Source organism: Telmatherina bonti (assembly GCF_933228915.1).
Source record: "Telmatherina bonti genome assembly, chromosome: 2".
NCBI classification, from domain to species: Eukaryota; Metazoa; Chordata; class Actinopteri; order Atheriniformes; family Telmatherinidae; genus Telmatherina; species Telmatherina bonti.
Window position 1 is genome coordinate 31233943 of NC_136620.1, and position 21140 is coordinate 31255082.

Sequence of the window (21140 nt, forward strand, 5' to 3'; positions counted from 1 at the left end):
TCAGGCAGAAAGGGTGTGGGATGCGGGCTCAAGCTACACAGGTCACGGTCATTTCTTTCCAAAAGCCACTGAAGCTAAAACCTTAAGTGGCATTTGAGCTACCTGCACTGTCAGTTCTGACACTCGCAACACTAACAAGGAGACCACCGGTAGAGAGTCAAACTTGATTATGCCTCCCTGGTGGATTTCCTTAATATAGCTTAGCTACTGCCAGACTTGTTTTTCTAACAGAAAGCACATGCTTTCAACATTATGAGACAGGCTCTGCAGTGCGAGACAACATTTTGTGCATTATCTGAACAGTGCATCAAATTATACAAGACACAGAAAGAACAAGCTGTAAATGACAATGCAACGAAGAAGAAAAAAAGACACTTTCATATTAATAATCACAAAATCATATAGAACTAATTAGCAGCATTAGATGAAATGGTGTATATTACAAGAGATAGTTGTAAGTCATGTCAGGATTATATTGAATGTTTGAAAAATCAACAGCCTTATGTAGTATTTGTTTATATTTAAGAAAAAGGAGCAATTTCAGGGCTGAAATAAAATAAAAATGTTAATAATCTTTAAAGGTCTATACTGCAAAGATAGTTGAAGTAGAATTGTGCTTGACAAGTTGCAGTCTCTCAGAACCTGGACCTGTGATCTTTAGAGTGATGCCCTCAAGTTCACAGCAACAAATACCCTCAATCACACAGGGAGATCCTAAGTCTCTCTGTTGGCCAATTACTGCTTTTCAAAAGCCTGGGGCACCCAGGAAACTTTGACTCCTGGAAATAAAGACCAATCTGAGAGAGAAACATTGCCGCTATTAAAATCTTTATAATTCTGTAAATCACAAGTGATTTGTTTTGCCCCATGGCTTGTTCCGATACATCCTTGCTGCTATTGCAAAGGGCATGGGGTGACTGCAATTGAGGAGAGCAAGCTTATTTTTACAACTAGGCTGAGGGAAAAAAAAAAAAAAGCAATTCCTTTTTTTCTTCTTCTTTTGGAGTGCAGAAGGCAGAGATCTCCTCTGTGTCATAATTGCCTGAAGTTAGAGAGTAAAGGCTCTGGACTCCTGATGTTAGCATGGGCCTTTCATCAGGGGGGTTAGAGTCAGAGGTGCTTTCAAAGATCAGGCACTCCGGAGGATCCAACTCTGTTTTTATTTATGTAATGGAGGCATTTTAAATAAAGGGGAAATAAATTATACTATTACCTATCTGTTGTTGCCTTGTCCCTGACTGCTGCCATCGTTGCTGGGTTACTGTTTTTGTTGATGATTACTCCTGCCTTTATTCACAGCAGTTTTACATTTTCCCAAATATTTCATTTTTTTGAACTTCAATATTAAGTACACTATACTGATTAATTTTGAGGATGGATTCTGAAATTAGCCTGCTTATTCAAACAAAGTGGAAGCCAAAAGTGGTAGAGAGGATCATCCAATTATGAGTAAAATCACTCCAATTAAACAGTGCCATGTTAAGTTTTAGAGAGCACGCACTCCACGTAATATAATTACAAATTGGAATGGAAAAATGGAAAAGAAAACACCAACATTATGGAATGACGCATTTACAGTTGATGGATTCTCAAAAGGCCCTTCTATTCTCTGGTGCTCAGGGTTAAGAGAGCCTCTCTGCTGTTGCAACGCTCTCCCTCCCAAATGTCACATTTCCCATTCAGCAGCACAGGGCCCTCTGGTTCTAGACAAGGGCCCTGACGGAGGACGCTTTGATACTTCAGCCTTTAATCACCAGAGTATCCTTATAGAGCCAAGCTGATGGACGAATGGGTCATAGGAAGGATGTCTCAACCATAAATCAGACTACAGGGGTGACAGCGCACAAAATAGGTGAATTGTCCTTGGGTTCGCAACGCCAGCGGCATCCCTTGTGTCCCCAAGTCACACCACCCTTTTTATTATTTGGGAGCGAGTCAAACGGATAACCTACCAGCTACTCCCTCTCCCCCTCCTTCTGCTTTTTTCCCGTAGTCTTCAAGCCTGCTATGAACTGTTTCCAGAGTCAGTTACTGGTGTAATTGAAAGTGCTTTGTCATCGCTTTGAGCCAAACACTGATGGATGTGAAGTTGAATGAGGTTTGGGTTTTAGTTATATGAGTGAGCCCGTGTAAGATTTATCACCAGAGGCTTAAGAGGCTACAAGGGACCATTAAAGCTCAACAGCCATCTACATCATGGTGAATTGTTCATTATTATTCATTAAAACAGAATGCTTTAATATCTGTAGCTTCCCACATGAAAACAAATGCACACATAGGTTGCATACTTGTTGGAGAACAAAAGAGAGAAAATGTCCAGATGCCCAATTCTTACAGTAATCTAAATATAAATTAACTGTTGTTACTAGATAATTTAGCTCTTCTTTTAAGTTAAAAAATTAAATCCTCCTATGAGATTCTTTACCTCCCCATGTGCATCTTATTAATCTTTGCCCTTTGCAACTTTGCACTTTCAAACTCACAACAGTAAAATGAATAATGAATGTTTACTTTTTTTTTTTTTTATCTTAAAATATATCCTTTAATGTGCTGTACATCTCTGAACCCACTGGAGGTCTTCATATTGTTTCGTAATTAGTGCGGTCTATGGAAAACCTATGAAGCCATTTAATATCAATTTAGACTCGACATCCAAATGCAAAGCGTGGGAGGTGTGCTAGTTCTCATTGTCTCCCACTTATTATAGGCTGCCCCCAGCTGCCTGGGCTGTGAGGGTAGGATCCTGGCTCTGGTCCAGCATGGCTCTGATCTGGTCCTCTTTGTGATTGAGTATAGAGCTTTGCTGGGCTGATATCCTAGAGCCATATTGGAATGCTGGAGCAGTGGTAGAGGTGAGGGAAGCGACCTTGCTGTGTGATGCGAGCAAGAGTATGGGGCAAGAGTTACACATTGAGGTTGGTTGGATTATAAATAAAGTAGCATGTGGTTTCTGAGCTGCAGCCGGGCAAACTGGAAAGGTGAATACCAGTGCTTACAGCACAATTGTAAATGGTACCCTATTCCAACATTGGCTCAAGGCTGCTAAGAGACCAAAGTTAAATACAATGAATTTAAGAAAAATAATATATCATAGAAACAAATATATAAAAAAAATATGTGTATATTTTTCATATTTGTATATATACATCTATACAAATATATATGCCAAACAAATTGTATATTGTGTGTGACATTTTAAAATTTATGGCACATTTTTTAATCTTTTAAAACAGTCTTGCCACAGCTTTCACTCATACTGAAGCTCTTCATGTAAATGTAATAACACCCAACACAAAATTTAGGCAGATCAACTGAAATGACATGGTCTCCAGTCATTGCCTGTACAGACTAAGCCACTTTTTTTCAAAAGTGAGTGTGAGATTGTTTTTCAATGAAAACTAGCATCATCAGTTTTTAATCTAACTGTGTTTTTGTCTACAGTGTGAGACACTGGGTTAAAACATTTTTTTTTTTTTTTTTTAAATTAGCAAATGGTTATATGCTTCTTTAAGGTATTGCTGTGATTTCCGAGGAAACTGTACTTTATCAACCCCCCCAGTACTGTGGCACATTTTCGTCGCATGCAGTTGTGTCCTCTTTAAAGGTAGGGCCCAAAATGAATAGCAACACTGGTGCACAGCTGACTGATGCTGATGCTTGTACATCTGTTATCTCTTCAAACCCACTGTCCAGACTGCTGCTGGGTTGTGCTTTGCAAGGCTTTCTGGGAGGTGGTTCTCCATGCTCTTTCTCTGCCTTTCTTCTAGAAATCCTATGGCGCTCCAGCTTCAACATTACCTTGGCACCCATGACACCACTGATGTCTGAGAAAAAAATCTTAGTATCTGAAACAGTAAAAATAATATATGTCACCATTTGCATTTCAGTTGGTCAAGTTGTCAGTAAATATCAGTGAAGTGTTCCAATTATCAGTGTTACATCTCAATGAAGTCTTTAGCTTGAACTGGCTTAACTTAAACACTTGGAGTGGGTTAATTGTAATACTCAATATATCGATGTAACTGTATTCTTTGACTAACATTTCAAATTATTTTAGTTTGTTTATGTTGTAAAAGTTTCTTCCTGCTTATACTTTTACACCTTCAGCAAACAAATACAGTTAAACATGCACTTTACCTTGGATCAAGTTAAGTAGAGATGCAGTAGAAAGGGTTTTTGTCTGTGTCAATAAAGCATTTCTTGACAGCTGCAGCTAGGGTCACCTTCATTGTTATGATACCATGTCCCTCGTCCTTCTCTCTGTTTAGAAGTCTGATAACCATGGTCACAGCATGAAAGGCATCCAGTGCCAATAAAATCACAGGAGCTCACTTTTCACATAAACTCCTCAAAAAGAGCCAGGACAGCAATGGTCTTTTCCAAAAACACCCACTGGTGAGCGGTGAGCTTTTCAGGAAGCTCGTGGTTAGACTTGTCTATTCTTAGGGTCTTCTTCTGCTCCAGGAGAGAATGTAACATGAAGGACCTGCTATTCCAGTGGGTCTGTACATCCACATACATTTGGTTGGTTGAGCTGCCCTTGGATGTCTTCGAGGCGGGAGCAGGCTACAGCAGTGTTTAAAATGTCCAACTATTTCCATCCAACTTCTTCAGCATCACAACATTCCTGTGTGCCAAAAGGCCTCACTGTACTGCCAAGTGGAGAATGTGTGCAACACGCAGCAAGCTTAGGAGTCCAGCAACACTCATGGCTTTTACCATGATTTTGGTGTTATTACACAGCACAACATGAACAGAAGGTTTTGGAATCCTCCACATACAAAGTATGTCATCAAACACACCTGTGATGACTTGACGAGTGTACGAAGGGTTTTACAATAACAACAACTCTGTGATGTAAAATTGATAATTTGCAGTTAGCTTTAGTTTTGTCATCTTTGTTCACTTGGAAATACTTCCTCTAAGTCTTTTTTTCCAGTTTGCATCTAGCTAGCTAGCTCAATGTAGATAGATAGATAGATAGATAGATAGATAGATAGATAGATAGATAGATAGATAGATAGATAGATAGATAGATAGATAGATAGATAGATAGATAGATAGATAGATAGATAGATAGATAGATAGATAGAAAACTGATTTGACCCTTTTGCTCAAACTGCCAGAAACAGACTCAGAAACAAGGTGGTATGAGGGCCAAAAGTCCCCAAGTGGGGCCTTAAGCTAAAACAGTGCAACCCAATTGACATTTGCCAGAGAACACCAGAATAGGCAGATTGTGCTCTTCAAAAATGAGAGCAGATTCACACTGGGCATATGTGACAGACATGAGTATGACCTCTTTGGTCATGTGTTATTGATGATCCAGGGAGGCATATCTTTGGATGGCCACACAGACCACCATGTGCTAGTCAAAGGTACCCTGACTTCCGTTAGGTACCAGTATGCGATCCTCGGACCCAATGTCAGGCCATATGCTGTTGCAGTGGGACCTGAGTTATATCTGATGCACAAGATGCTCTGCCTCACATGGATGGAATTTGTCGGCAGTGTCTGTATGATGAAGGAACTGATGCTATAGACTGGCCTGTCTGTTCACCAGACCTGAGTCCAACGGAGCAACTCTGGGACATCGTGTTTTGTTCCATCCACCACTACCATATTGCTCCACAGACTGTCCATGGGTTGACTGATGCTCTGATCCAGGTCTGGTAGGAGAACCCTCAAGCAGACATAGATCATTTCATTATTCTCAGAATTGTCTCAATTTTTCATATGTGAATCTTGTAGAACAATTCAAATGATTTTATCTTTAAAAGTTAACTGCTGACCATATGTTAGGGAAAGACTTATGGCTTTCAGAGACTAGTGTTCATGAGGTTTGTCTTGTGGAACTGAGTGGAAGCAGGAAGGAATAAAAGGCCAAAATCCTGCCAAAGCATTCATACCTGGGAGAAAAAAACCAAGGCAACTTCTCTTTAACAGGAAGCATGGTGTCCAGGATAAACAGTGTTTACTTAAATCCATCTACAGAAAGTGAAACCTTAATATGGCTTCAAGGAATCCCACTGCAAAAATAAAATGCAGATGAGAAACGCAAGGTTACTGCTTTTGTATTTACCAGCAAGGTGTGGATTTATCTTCCTTTTGAAGTCAGCTATATGTACTCACAACTGTAATCTAACCACCAAAATAAAAGTAATTTTATTAACATGTATTTTACAGCGTGCAACATGCACAAAACTCTTACAAGGTAATCAATAGATATTCTGTTGCTTGTGGGAAAAATTAGCATGATAAATGAACATTAATACCCAGATGGTTGGGTATGGGGCAACGTTGTGGCTCCCTAACAAACAATTGATTAACTTGTAAACTCCCATTGCCCAGCTGTTATTCAGGCTGTTTACCATAAATAAAAGAGGGGGAGTAGAGAAAGGATCCAGATGCTTTGAGTGCAGCAGAAAGGCAATCTGTCATTGTTTTCATCTAACACTGATGGATGCTGCTTTGAATAGGGATTGGTTTTTCTTAAACATGACAAAGTGAGGGATGACACGCCATTGGTCACAAAGGTCTGGAGGTCCAGAAACGCCTTAGTAGTTGCTTTTTTTCAGCCAAGACAACCTCTTGTTCATGTATCAGCTGCCAATAAAGAAGACATGTTGTCCAGGCACACTTTCAGTTTGTATGTTTTGCTGTCAATTAATGCTGAAGTTGAAAAATAGGAAAATGAACAAAACTGCTACTCACACTACACAAAGGTAGCAACTAGTATTTTTTACTGCACGATGTACTTCCTTTCATTCTTCACCTTTTTCATTTCTGGAAATCATATTTACAAAAGAGCTGGGATACCATTGGGACCATTATGGCTCAAATGTTAGACATTAGAGTTCCCAATGTCTAACCAAACTGCAATAAAATAAATATGAAGAAAATACATTTCTTTGTAGGTATTAACATCTCCAATATTTTAATTCACAAATAAACATTTTGATCTTTACTATGTGAACTAAACCTTTGTAAATATGCAGAATCACTTAGCTGTAAAGCAGTGATCTTTATATTCATGCAACGAGCCACACAAACTGGCAGACAACCAAAGCACAAGTCTGGAGGCCAGGTGAAACCATTGAATATGGACATCTGAGTTTAGTCATACAGCATGATATAAAATGTGAAAGACACAGTGTGTTTTGGGGATATTGCTGGGCAAAAGTACTGGAGGAAAAATCCAGTCTCAACCAGACTCCACTGTGATGTCAGATGGAGAATGACCCAGTAAACCCTGCTTTTCAATGGTGTGTAAAATGCATATGGGGCTGCTCTTCCAGCTGCAGAAGATCACATACAGGTTCTGAGTAAAGGGTGACATCAGAGATCTGGAGGGAACAAGACAAACGTTTCTTTGGAAGGAAGACTTGGATGTCAGGCCTCAGAAGTTTGCTAGTTTCCCAGATGCAGGGAGGTGAGGGATCTACAAAGCACCCCTGAGGGACAATTTAAGGAGAGACGGCTGCATTACTCATCATTCCTTGTCAAATGTGGTTGAGATATAAAACACCTTAAAACACACAGTATATTTCTTTTCATCTTCTATCAATGCAAGTTTACAACTTCAGTTTTGAGATTTCAGGGATTTTTTTCCCCTTTTATTCAGCAAAGACAAGGCAACACTACCGTTACTATCACAAAGAATACAGCAAGTACAGCTCTCTTTTGGTACAACAGAGTTAAAATGTGACATGTGACATGCAAACTGATTTGTACAAACAGAATGGCTTGCCAACATTGACGAAACAATAAATTTTGCCGTGATTTTTTTTTTCTTCAGGAAAATGCCAAAACAACATAAGTCATACAACCAAAAAAATTGCAATGAATATATGGTGTTTACAATGTCAAAGTCAAGTCATGATCTTGACTGAATGAAATGATGAATACAGCTTGTATAGGAAACATCATAGTTGCAGCTGTTCTGTGTAATGAAATGAACTAAAAATCCCCTTTGATGATATGCTGGTATAATCAAATGATACTGCAAATACTAAGTTGCAATAAACACTCCTTCAAATTTGTTGTTGATTTTCAAAGTCAATGACAAAAATGTATAATTATCTATGAATCTTATTATGAATGTGGATTGTCAGTTTTGTTAGACAATCAGTGACAGAATATGATTAATTATATTTGTTTGTTTGAGCTCTTTTCACAGCTTAATGAAAATCTGATCTCCACTGTATTAAGTGCTCCAGAAAAATAGACTCAACATGTGAAGATGGAATTATCAGTCTCCATTAATGTTTACATAAGTTTTAAAGAGAGAAAAAATCCAGATGATCTTAGCATGATCCTGTTTAACACAACTGCACAGAAACTAAAGAATCAGATTGATACTTTTTATGTTTCTGATCCAATTAAAAGACACAGTATCGGAGTTGTGGGAATCAATAAACTATAACAAACTAGGATGTCAACAACATTAATAACAATGAATCGTTCTTTGGAACCTTGACGGATTGTAATAAAAGTATTATCTGGTATTATGTACATTTTTCTTACATATTTCCCATAATCTTCCAGAATATCTGGCTCCTCCCTCAGCGCAAATTCTCTGCTAAGTCATTTTTGTGCAGAAATAAAAACTGAAGGTTCCTGAAGGTTCACAAACTCAAGATCAACTGTATTTGGCAGCTTTATTCAAATGTAAAAAAACATAATTTGACTTTGATAAACTCATAATATACTTAGATGGGCATGCAACAGAATTTGGTCTACAAAGGACAATGGAAAGTCCTGAAGTTCTTTAGAATCTTGAGCAATGCTGACATACTTTTGCTACAACTGAGCTGACCTTGACATGGTTTATTTATCATGGTGCTCTGAGGTTCATAACAAAACTACAAATTTCTTACCTATCACTGAAACTATGGGCTCCGAATTTTGAAAATTCCCTAAAACCCTTCTCAGACTGACAGGAAGCAATGATTTCATTCTGACCCCTTTAAATAATGTTTATTCCATCTTTTATTTGCAGACTACATTGCAAAGCCAATGATAGTTATGCATTTGAAAATCTCCATTTCAAATCTGAAAGTACAGAAAAGCACTTGTTTATAGTGAGCCATTAAGTCATCAATAACAGCACTGCTTTAACAAAAAATGTTTGCACAGAAGTTGTTCACTACACTTTTTATTACAGTTTATTCTTTTTCACTTATACGGATGATTGACTTTAAAAGCTACATATTTGCTTTTTCTAGTGTTGGTTCAGTTTGGTTAAGGGGTCTAAAGTGATTTAGCGGAAACAAATTGTTCCTAATGAGACTTATGTTGCCTCATGGGCAAACTACTGCAACCCAAAAGCAACAAATCCAAAGAGCTGCAAAGTTCTGCAACAATTCCCTGTGGGATAACCAGTGCTAATACTTCCACACCCCATGAAAACATCTGAGTCCAAGTAAAAGAAATTAGCTTTACACCTAAAATAAATATGCAAGCTGTAATCTGCCAAACACAATTTAGCATTGCATTTCAGTGTCAGGCTACAGTACAAGAAAGCTCAGCAAGTCAGCAAAAAAGACAAAGCTCCTAATGGCCCTTTTAAATTTCACAAGAAAACCTCCAAATAGAAATATGTCACTGAATATCCCAGTTTATGAATATTCATCCAAAGTAACAAGCACACAGTAGTTGAGGCATCTAGTTTGCATAGTACTGATTTAAATTTTGAATTTCAGAATATGATTACAATGATGTTTTTTTTTTTGTTTTTTTTTTATTATAAATCTTTTTAATGGCACTCAGGTTACATTTAATGCATATACATTTGTTAATTCCACTTTGAAGTATCTAAGAGGAGGCAAATTATTTCAGGATAACTCAAAATTCTCTTCAAAGTCTGACATGTAATAACAATATGTAAAACAAAGCAGGAGGTCAAAGCGGTAAAACACGACTCCCTGTTGTAGGAACTTTTCCAGTAACAGGATGTGTTGAAGTGAAGAGAACAAACCCAGTTCCAGTCAGACAGAATGTCCAATCAGCATATTTTTTGATGTTGCTTTTACTTGTCTAATGTGAGTCCACGCAGGCAGACTCCTCGCAGACTTGGCCACTGGCTGAAGCCAATTGTCTGAGTTAGGCAGCAGAGCACAAGACTCCCCACATGGAAGACAGGAAAAAAACACTGGAGGAGTTTTAGCTGGCAGCCTTCAGACAGAAGGACTCTAGAGGAAACACCAGAAAGCCATTAACTAACCACAGAATTATGGTGATCTATTTGCTGAGATGGGCTACAGACAGCTAATGAACAAGACTCAACCCCCTACACTCACTCAACCCACACCCCATCAACCCCATCACAAATACACACCGCATATCCACACACTGAGAGGCAACGCTGAGAGAGCTCTTGCTCGTACTAAACAGTATGACAGATCAATGCCTGATTCCTAAATCAAGGGAAAAGGTTATTTTCCATCCCACTGGGATTCCACTTACTATCCTCATTTATCTAAGACCCTCCCATACCCATTTAAACCAAACAAGTCCTCCCCACCCAACCCCAAACCAACACATGCACACACATATTCTAATTAAGAGTGAGGCGATGGGGCTTTTTTGTGTCTGTGGTTATGCTTGCAATGTTAGTGTCTGGAGTGTGAAAACAGATCTGATGGACTGGTGCCCTCAGCTCTCCCTGATCAGACTCCAGCAGGTATCCCCCATGATTGACAGCTCACAGGTCAGCCGCCCATCTCTCAGTCTGTTAGAGGGTGGGCGGTAAAGAGATTTGGAATGCCTGGGACCCTGATTGCTTTATTGCTCGCCTGTCAGAACCATTGTAGAGCTCTGTATTATTAGGGCTTGCCATCTCTCACCGTCTGGAAGGTGTCGCGTCTCAGCTCTGCATAAAGAATCACCACTCCATTCAAAATCCTCTTTTTCTTTTTGGCTGAAAGGAAGAAAGCGCAGATTTTTCCACACAATCTCCTGTACTGGTTTGTCAGATAATGCAACACAAGTGTCTCCAGGGAATGGTTTGGATGGTGCTGCTTTACACTCAAATGAAGAAGATTTGAGATCTCATTTGGCAATAATTCATCACGGCGTTACCAACAATAGTCCATAACACTACTGAAGAACTGCTTTGATGTCCTTGATTTTGTATGTAGTCGCTTCTTTTTTTATGTTTTTTGACAACAAACTAATTTATTCTGCAATGAACTTCACAAACAATTGTTTTATTTTACAAACTCACTTTTTTTTTTCTGGAAAACTTTTCACTACTGTATCTGACACTTACGTACGACTGAAATTAGATAAAGATGACACAACTATGTACATTTAAAAGACATTCATCATTTTGTAAAATAGCAAGCTACGGATGCATCATACACTGTGATGGTACTGAGACACCAAAGCAACCAGCCGGTTAGTTAGACCATTAACAATCTATTGTTATTAAAAATCTACATCTTTATCTTTTTCATATCACTTCAGTTCAGTTATTTTAGCACATTTATGAAATGCTTCCTGGGCAAAATAACCTGAAGCAGCCACCATGTCTTTCTGTTTACTGACAGATTTCCACTCTTTCAGTATGTCATGATAGCAAACAGATAGGATTGTAGCAATCTCATTATCAACTTGATTATTGTTTTTATTAATCTAATTTTCAAGTATTTAAATTCATTCATTCATTCATTCATTCATTCATTCATTCATTCATTTATTATCCTAACCACTTAGTCCGATGAAGGGTCACAGGGCCAAGTAGTTAAATAAAATTAAAATAAGTAAATTCTGGTTTTAAAAAAATCTTTCTTTGTCATACACTTTAAAATATCTTGTTGGTTACCTTAGTAACCAACAAAATATTTTTATTGTTTGTAAATATAAAGAAGTTAACTGTATTGAAGACACTAACTAAATATATGTACAAATGGGAAGTAGCATCCACTGAAAACTGAAGGGAAATGTTATTTTAACAGGGTTTAATGGAATATCACTTTAGTTTTGGTTGCAATCAATTTTATGAATAATTTAGGACAGTTTCTGACTACATGCTCCCAAAATGTCAGGTAAGGTCTCACTGGACTTTTTGTGTCACTGTTAGTTAGGTTTGAATTACTTTGCCATCTTCTGCAGATTTGTGTCTATTTCAATGAGGAAACACACAATTGTAGGTTATAAAACAAACGTTGCAGAAGTACATTCCTTCCTGTCTCAACTTTGAAGTCTTCAAACGTACAGTACCAGTGAAAACACACATCCCCATTAAATCCAGCATGTAAGCATATCCAGATTTTTGACTACTGTCTCTTTAACATGTACTTCTAGAATACCCATAATTGGGTTTGGTTACATTGAATTATCATAAACTGGAAATAAATCAGACAGAAGGCATTTATGTCCATGGTGTTAGCTCCAGTCTCCACTGTTACCCTCTGCCCTTCCCCTAATTCATCTAATGTGTTGCTAGTTTTTGCTTTTACCATTAATCAAATGTTTATTTCAGAGAGAAAAGGAATGAAATCATTTCCTGCAATTAATGTGAGCTACACAAGGATGCAACATCAATTAGCATCATACCCCCATCATGGAAGATGTTACCCCAAGAGACGCTATACCACCTGAGTTAAAGATATTAAATTAATTGTCAATATGCTGTAAAACCAAAGTGAAAACAAAGTTTTCATTGGAATGTGTTATTTAGAGAAGAGATCAAAACAATGCAGGTCATGCCTGAACGGTAATTTTATTGTTCTGTCAAAAGTAAAATCTGAATCAAAGCTAAAATATTCCAGTGTGAACTTTTTTTTCCCTTAAATATTTAATAAAAACAGCTAAAGGAAAAAGTTTAATCTTAAAACATATACATCTGCCATGACATGAAAAGATAATACACATGAAATTTCAGAACATGAAGTGAGCTAATGTTTTGATAAGTATTTCCTCCACTATAGCTCACTCTCACTGGAACAAAGAGTCCTTTCCACAGATACAATGGCCCAGTGAACAATGTAACCACACAAATCCCCTGCCAATTTTTCTTCATGCGATTCCCCTGACCATGATGACAGACTGGCAGATTGCTGAAGGTCATCAAAGCTATGCCTCCTGGTTCCCTGAAGCCCAGGTGATGGCTAGGGCACATCCCCAAGTGATCTTGCTGCTCCAGGCCACAACAGAGACAAGCCCACTGGGGTGCCACGCCACTGTCTCCATGGAGATGAGATGACAGGCCGGCCGCGGCTCAGACTCACACCTTCATGGTCAGCGACTCAGCGTCTCCAAGGAGACTTCCCCTGCCTAACAGCAGTTGCACACAAGTTGTGATTGCCCCCACTCCCACCCCAAAACCATTCATGCTCTCTCTGTTTTTGTTGTCTCCTTTAAAGCACAGCACAGGACAGCCTTCCCCTAACAGAGAAACCCTTCTTGCCCTGGCAGTGCTACCCATGTGAGGCCTGCTGGGAACAATGGTGGGATGTTAGATTAGACCTGCAAGTCTGGGCAGGGCCTAGGAGGGGATGCAACGCATAGGGACTGCCCACCCTGTCTATGGCTCATGATCCATTATGGTTTTATCTGTGGGTGTGAAAATATCATTCCCAAATGCTGTCTCCTTTAAGCTTCTCTCACAATTGGCTGCTGATGAAAACTGGCTTGTGTAGCTCAGTTCAGCATCCCCGATAGTCTTTGTTATCATGTCTCAGAACACCGGTCATATCTGACAGACAGCTGAATACATACTTTCGCATATATACATCACTGCAAAGCAGCCTCTATGTGAGTGATTATATTGATTTTTAAAGTGAGATCTCTTTGTGTATGTGTGTCCTAATCGGAGAAATGAATGATAACCTCTTCATCACTCTACCCCCTGAGTGTTCTTACAGGAAGCCATATTGATTTTGTTAGTCTGAGAGTCCTTACATTGCATGGCCTTTACCTCAGGGACAAATCTAATTGTTTATCTCTGGACAGACTTCTGCCTTTACTCCCTCCTGTCTCATTATGTGCCAAGATTTGTCAAGTCAAGTCTCTCCACACTCTCAAATCGCACTTTACAACATGTCGTTCGGCAGAACACTACAGATGGCTTACTTATCAACAGACCCTCCCACATGGAATGCTACAAACATGACAGCACGACACACTTGCAAAAATATACACAAACTGACATACAATATAATACACTGGAAATGAGAATACACACACTGACACACAAACATGAGTCATTTTTTTAAGATGCACTGATTTTTGGGATGATTCTTTAAGCTTCCTTGCAAAATACAGTAAACAATTATTAAGATCTTGAATACACTGCATAAGTTAAAGTTCCTTATTTTGTCATTATTGTTTTTTTTTTTTTTCATCATGGATCCTGACCCATTTTATCACAGAGGATTTATGACAATAAAACACTGATCAAACTCCAGCTTAAGTAAATAGATAGATTTAAATTCTGATAATAACATACTCATCGGATACTGCTAATGTTTTAAAATATAAAAAGTTGGAATAGTTTTGCTCCAGCTATTAAAGAACAGCGTTTCTCTTTACAGTGCAACAATCCCTAAATGTTCTTTCTATAAATTTTGAAGACATTTGTTGCAGAATAACAGAGCAGAAGCAACTAGAAGCACTCAAAGAGCGCTGACCTGTGCCATGCCATTGTCATGTTTTTCACAGTAATTGTGGGCGTTATGTTTAAGTTAGAAGCTCTGTTGGCAAAATTAACAGTGAAGAATCCTTTAAACAAATTCCTGGATCCAGGTGGTGATCTGGATCATCCTCTAAAGTCTAATCATTTGTTTTTTTTCTTCCATTTCTGAGATTTTTTGTAAATGTAATCAAAACCTGTCCAAAACTTTTTTAGCTATGTTACTGACAGACAATCAAACCAACGGCACCAAAGACATAACCCCAACCTTGGCCTAGGTAACTAGTTACAGTTACTAAAGTACTTAGCTTACTAATATGGGATCTACCCAATTAAGAGTTCAGATTTATTAACTCTATTACTGTTACTGCAACGCATCCATGTTGTTGCTCACTGTCATTAAATTTTATTAGAATGGCTTCATAAGATATATTTCTGATTTTGAAATAAACATTTCAGCACAGTCTTACACTTATCGATCTGTGCTAATATTGAGATTCCAATTCAGCAACTCCCTGCAGCACACATATCAGAGTTTTGCAACTCTAACATGAAGGTGAAGTAAACAGAAAATCCCAGTTTACCAAACCAAGCATTGCATTTTTGCTAATAAGTTTTGATACTGCAAAACCAGATGTTTTTGCATAACTGCAAAAAACTGCACCAGACAAATGGACTTTGTTGACTGAAAGTTCCCTCTCTTTTCTGTGAGTGGGTGTTTTTTGTTTGTGGATTTGAGTGTGTGTGTGTTTTTTTTTTTTTTTATTGTTTATGTGTTTTAGTGATAAGAACAATAATGCACTTCTTAAACTATTAAACTACAGTTTATCTGCAGTTGCTGGCAAAGCAACCATATGAACTGTTCATTGTGTCGGAGAAACTATATCTAACAGTGATTTACAATTATTTACATTAAGGTAATGCTGAAAATCTACAATTAATTTACAACAGTTCCTTACTATGTACCAAAACAAAAAATGTCAACTTAGTACACAGACAGCATGTTTATACTGGATTTCTTCAAAAATGAACTTATTAATATGTAATAATATACAAACAACAACTTACTTGCTAAAATGAAAGAAAAAATCTGTATGCAATACAGAACACTGAATGTATGTTTTTTGTTTGCTTGTTTTATCTTCAAGACATGTCCTACAATACACATCAATATGTTCAGGATCTAACCAGGTCTGCAGCACTATTCAGTTTGGAGTAATTTGCTGCTTTCCAGTTACAGTAGAATACAGGAGGGTAAAAAAAACAAAGTCTGACAGAGGTTAATATTATGAACTTAGTGACTGTGCTGTTAAAAGCCTACAGTAAAACATCATGTGGGAGGAGAATAATTCATGACAAATGTCACAATTTCCAACAAAACATTCAACAAACCAATTAATGTTATGACAAAACATTTTTGTCAATGGTGACACTTTTTTTTTTTTTTTCATGATGTTTCTCAAGAGCTCAAGAAATGCTTTCTCGCCATAGGAAGCCCTTGGTCTGGTTTTATCAGTGAGTTAACTCCAGCAAGTAGGCCAGATCAATAAGAAGACTCTCAGAAAGGAGCCAGAGTAGAGAGTTGGAGGCGCGGGGGAGAAAGGCGCGAGGAGCAGGGAGCAATCAGGGAGCTGTGGATGTATGCCTTCAGGAGTGGATCGATGCTCTGACAGGGGCCCTGCTTTGTTCTGGCACAGTGCTCAGATGTTAGGCGTGCTTAACATGATTGCTTAAAGGTTTTTGTTTGCCAATACTTGTGTTTTTGTTTGTCATTTTGCTTTACTTATATCCGGCTGTCCCTTCTGGTTGTTAGATAGGTAGTTAGGTTTATGTTTGTTTTGTTTTGTTTTCTTTTGTTTGTTCTTTCTTTTTTCTTTCTTTTTTTTTATCATTTTCTTGTTGTCTGACTTTTGCCAGCAGGGGTTTAAGCTAGGTTAGCAAGGCTTTGCTTTTTTTTTTTTTTTTTTTTTTTTTATTTGTTTGTTTGTTTGCTTTTTATTGTTTTTGTTTTGTGGCTTTTTCAGTTATTTTATTTTATTTATATTTTTTATATATATTTGAAGAAAGTGCTAGAATTTTTTTTTAAAAAATGGTTTTCGATAAAAAAAAAAAAAAGCTACAGCAACTTTCTGGACAAAAATACATACATGAATAAAAGTCAGGGTGAGGGGTGCGAAATCAAGAATTAAAATAAACTTCGGCAGCCTTTGCTCCTTCTTTTGAGAAAGTGATCTTTGACATCTATTGTAAATCAATGCAATGTTCCATTTATGCAAAGCTGCACTTTTTATTTTCCCTCCAAATGGTCACCCGAACCACGTTAAGCACTTTGCCTTGCTAAATGCTCTACCAAGAATTGCTTCTAACAAGAACTTGGGTGTGCCTACCTCCTCACAGAAAGGTGTTGACCGCAAAGGACAAGTAAGTGTCAATAGATCTGCTCTCAGCGTCTGTGGGCCGTTGAAACACATGAGCTCTTTTCCGAGGCTTAATAAGATGGCACAGATGCGCCCTTGTCTCACAACAGCTCTGTGTCTCATTGTACTTTGGCCTTCCAACCCTGCCATTGCAAGACCTCTATTGCCTTGGCTGCATGAGAGGGTCTCATTAGGACAGACAAACGAAAACCGAGGTCAAGGTATATAAAGGTAGCCACGACTAAGGAGACTGCCTCTAAGATTAGATGGAGGCTTCACCACATCCTAGGGCCACCCAGCAGACCTCTGGCCCTCCCTATCATGACCCCCAATATCCACCATTATTTGATGAGGCAGAGCTTGATAATTATTTTGCGAGGATGAAGAAGAGGGCACAGTGTGAAAGGAGTGTCTCATTCTAAGGAAAAGGATAGTAGGGGATGACAGAGAAAAAAAAAAAACTAACAGAAAAAAAGATCAAAAGCAGGCCTTTCGCTTTTCATGCCTCAGAGGCTCCAAAGAGGATAAAGAACAATTGGGCTCTGGGTATCCTGTCCTCTCTTGCAATTAGACTCAGCTGATGAAGTGAAAGGGATGAATGGCAGGGTTCAAGGCCTTCTCTAGGATTCACAAAACAGGATGGGTTTTTACCTCCTTCTGCTTTATCTCCATCTCTATTTAGAGGAGCAGAAATGCAGCTGAAATATTTCCAGATGAAGCTACTAGTATTCAAGGTACCAAATCTTCATCATGGAGACTGATAGACGTGAGGACATTTGAGTAGAGCTGAGGGGCACAAACCATCCTGTATGGAGTCATGTGTGCACATCCAAATTTTTAAGAGAGTGCGCAAATTTTTCAGAGATTTTCAATTGAATCCAGCCGGTATTGCTAAATGCTTTTCCTGCTATTATCATCAACATTCATTAAATGTTGCCAAGCAGATAGCTTATAATGTTCAGTCGGATGTAACAAATTTGCCTTGTAAGTAAATTTTGACAATATTTGGGGAAGAAAAGAACATAAGAAGTAATATTCCATCTAAATTTAAATATGATCAAATATGACCAATGAACAAAATTTGGGCTCCTCTGTTTAAAATGTTAGACTTGCACATGAACAAGTTGTAATAGACAAAACTTTCCATATTTAACCACCCTACTGTTAGACATAAACTGCATCTTTTCAAAGATTTAAGAACACACCACGCAATGCTTACTGTCACACAAGTTCTACAAAACTCTGGTCGCTTCCTATTTTCACTTATGGAATCTTTGCTTGAATTGCATTTGTAGCATTATCATCTCAAAAGATATGCTGTCCATATCAATTTCTCGACAGTAGCCGGGAAATGATCTCTTAAAGGGCAGCATTAAGAGTTGACATTAAACTTTATACTAAGTTCTCTGATGTGTACAGTTGCACTACATTTTCATCTGGAACGCAAAGTGAACTAAATGTTAACTTGTGTCTCTATGTGAGCAAATATGCATCAGTGAATCAGTTTTCAGGGGACTGAAAATCCCAGTTTTACAGATCAAACATAAAAAAAAAAAGAAAAAATACATAGGCTTAGGTAAATATCTCTCAAATTCAAAAACTTTATGATAATTGTTATTGCTGAATATGAGAGAGGCGGTGTGTGTATTTGGTAGTGATGCAATGCTTATGCCATCATTTCCAGAGAACTGTACCGACCTTGAGATTGCTCAAAATTTTTGTCATAAATTTTTAGGAATATGATTAAATGTTTCACTTCAGCCACGCATACAGCAAAATGAATCCAAAATACATCAACTTAAAACAGATGTACTACTATTACCGTATATCCAAGAGAAAATCCCTTACAGTGGCTGTATGTGGAAGTGGGCCCGGGAGCTTTAACGTTACTGCCACACTGCACTAAACCCTTAAGATGATTAGTGATATTCTTAAAACCTAGCCTACAGATAATGTGTTTAAAGAAGCGATACGGCTTTTCCAAGCTTTGAGTTCAAAGTCTGAGAAGCATGGGGTCAGAATGCCAATGGGCTAAACAAAGAGTAGCCAAAATGGGCTTTGGAGGATTTGAAACTTAGGCCCCTGGACCCCTTTGATCAAAACAGACATACAGCCATAGAAATAGTAAGTATCAAGTAGCTGGGACTGCACTGCTGCCAAGAATCATGTGTTTGACACAAAAAAGTAAGTTTGACAGCACATAAACATACGATAAAAGGAAGCTAAGAAGTAGAAAAAAATATTATCCTATCAAGCTAATGATATTTTTTGGACATTTTAATGTCAGAGCGTTATGTGTAAGTAGCAAAGCTGTTTTAATTTAAAAAACAGGGCAGAAACGAAGCAAGTCAACTATAACTCACTGCTCTTCAAATGTTCCACTTTTCAAATCAGCTTTGGTTTTAATATTTGGATCATTTTTTTACAGCTTTGCATCTTAAACTAATTACATATAAAGATCAAATCTTGTGATAAACAAGATTTTCTTCACCATCTGTTTTAAAGACTTTAAGGGCTAACTCAGAAACATTCAACAGCCTAATTAGTTCTACTTTGCTTCTCAGTCAATGTCCATGTGCTTGATGAAACAAACAAGAGAAATGACTCAAACTTCAACTTGAACAGATTTTTCCCATCTTGAGCAGCAATGAGCAATTAAATAGGCATGTTTTAATCTTCTCCTCTTAATAAATCAATTACCTCCTGGAGAATCTGGCTGTGTTCAGTCATTATTAACAAATTGATGATAAAGCAACAATAGAACCTCAACAATTGTTTAGTACACACGATGAAAATATGTTCCTGAAATGAAAAATGTATTTAGAAAATACTGTACTGAATAAAAGACAAAAAAAAGACATCCATTGAAGAACTAGGAAATCATCTCAAATTACAAACAGAAAGAAAATATAATCCTGCTAGTTATAGCTTCAGACCTCTTGGGATCTATAAATAACTGATTAGTGCCTGTGCAAGATTTTCATTTAGCCTTCAAGATCTTTGAATATGGCCTTGTGGTATTGGTGATTAGCTCACAGTTAAACAGTTGCCACCTTGTTTTCAGTTCACGTTAAAAAAAATACTCAAGAGATGCATGGTGAGTCATGCAGAGTGTCTGGTGCAACACACACACACTGGTGTTCAGAAAGCTCTAATGCTACTGCAGCTAGAGGACATAAATTACAGAATATATAGCAGGACAGATCAGCTGGAGCTGTAATACTCAGAGTACTGTATATTATCATTTTGTACAATTATGTAAATCCTTGGCTTGTTATGTTTCTCCAGAGTTGTGCAGTTACAGAGGGAGTGTTATCTTCTAGTAATCTACTGGACTGTGGTTTTCATGAATTCCAGCACTTACCTTTAATGCTCTCTTCAGCTACAATGCCCATGTTTACTCTGACTGCCTCGCTGACTCTGTTACTTCAGCTGTAAAAAATAAAAAGAGAGAAAAATACCTTCTTGTCATGTTTTTATCTACATATTGTAATAAGAAAAAAATGTATCACCAAAAGTTCCTGGGCAAAAAATTATGTCCTTATAACTTATTTTTGTGTTCAATCAAGCAGTCCAAAACTCAGGCTCAGTGAAGTATGAGAAAAAGGTAGTAAGAGATTGGGCAAATTTGTTAAAAAAATGCACAGTTAATAATGGATCCTAAGTCCTGAGGACAGCAAAATAATGGCTTCTTTAGAAACTTTGGGAGGCATATCTTATCACCTACATCCAGGGTCCAAATCAGCCGTGATCATTGGTTTCTGCACAAAAATCCACTTTGTCTCACTCTGTAGTCTGCAATGTGCCAAAACACGGCTCGATATTCCACTGATAACACTCACAATAATAGTGAGTTACTTGTGATACTATTCCAAGTCTTTCACTTCAATAAATAAACTACAAATATTGATCTAAAATTTATTTGAAAAACAATAATTACATGTAGAATAAGAATGAAGATCAATTTTCAAAATACAAATGAGATAAAACTCACATGCCAAGGTTGAATGGATTATTTTTTCTTTTTTATTATAACATTAGATGTCAGGCAGTCCTCAAGTTTATCCATATGGTTTTATTGTAAT

General features: G+C 37.7%; 1 long non-coding RNA gene across 1 annotated transcript in view; it reads right to left on the reverse strand.

The window, feature by feature from the left end:
• LOC306760753 overlaps nucleotides 1–21140 on the reverse strand; it is a 115572-nt gene that overhangs the window by 76350 nt on the left and 18082 nt on the right. Inside the window, exon 2 of the long non-coding RNA XR_013771453.1 lies at nucleotides 20420–20487. This is a non-coding gene — a long non-coding RNA (uncharacterized lncRNA). The remainder of the gene's footprint in view (nucleotides 1–20419; nucleotides 20488–21140) is intronic.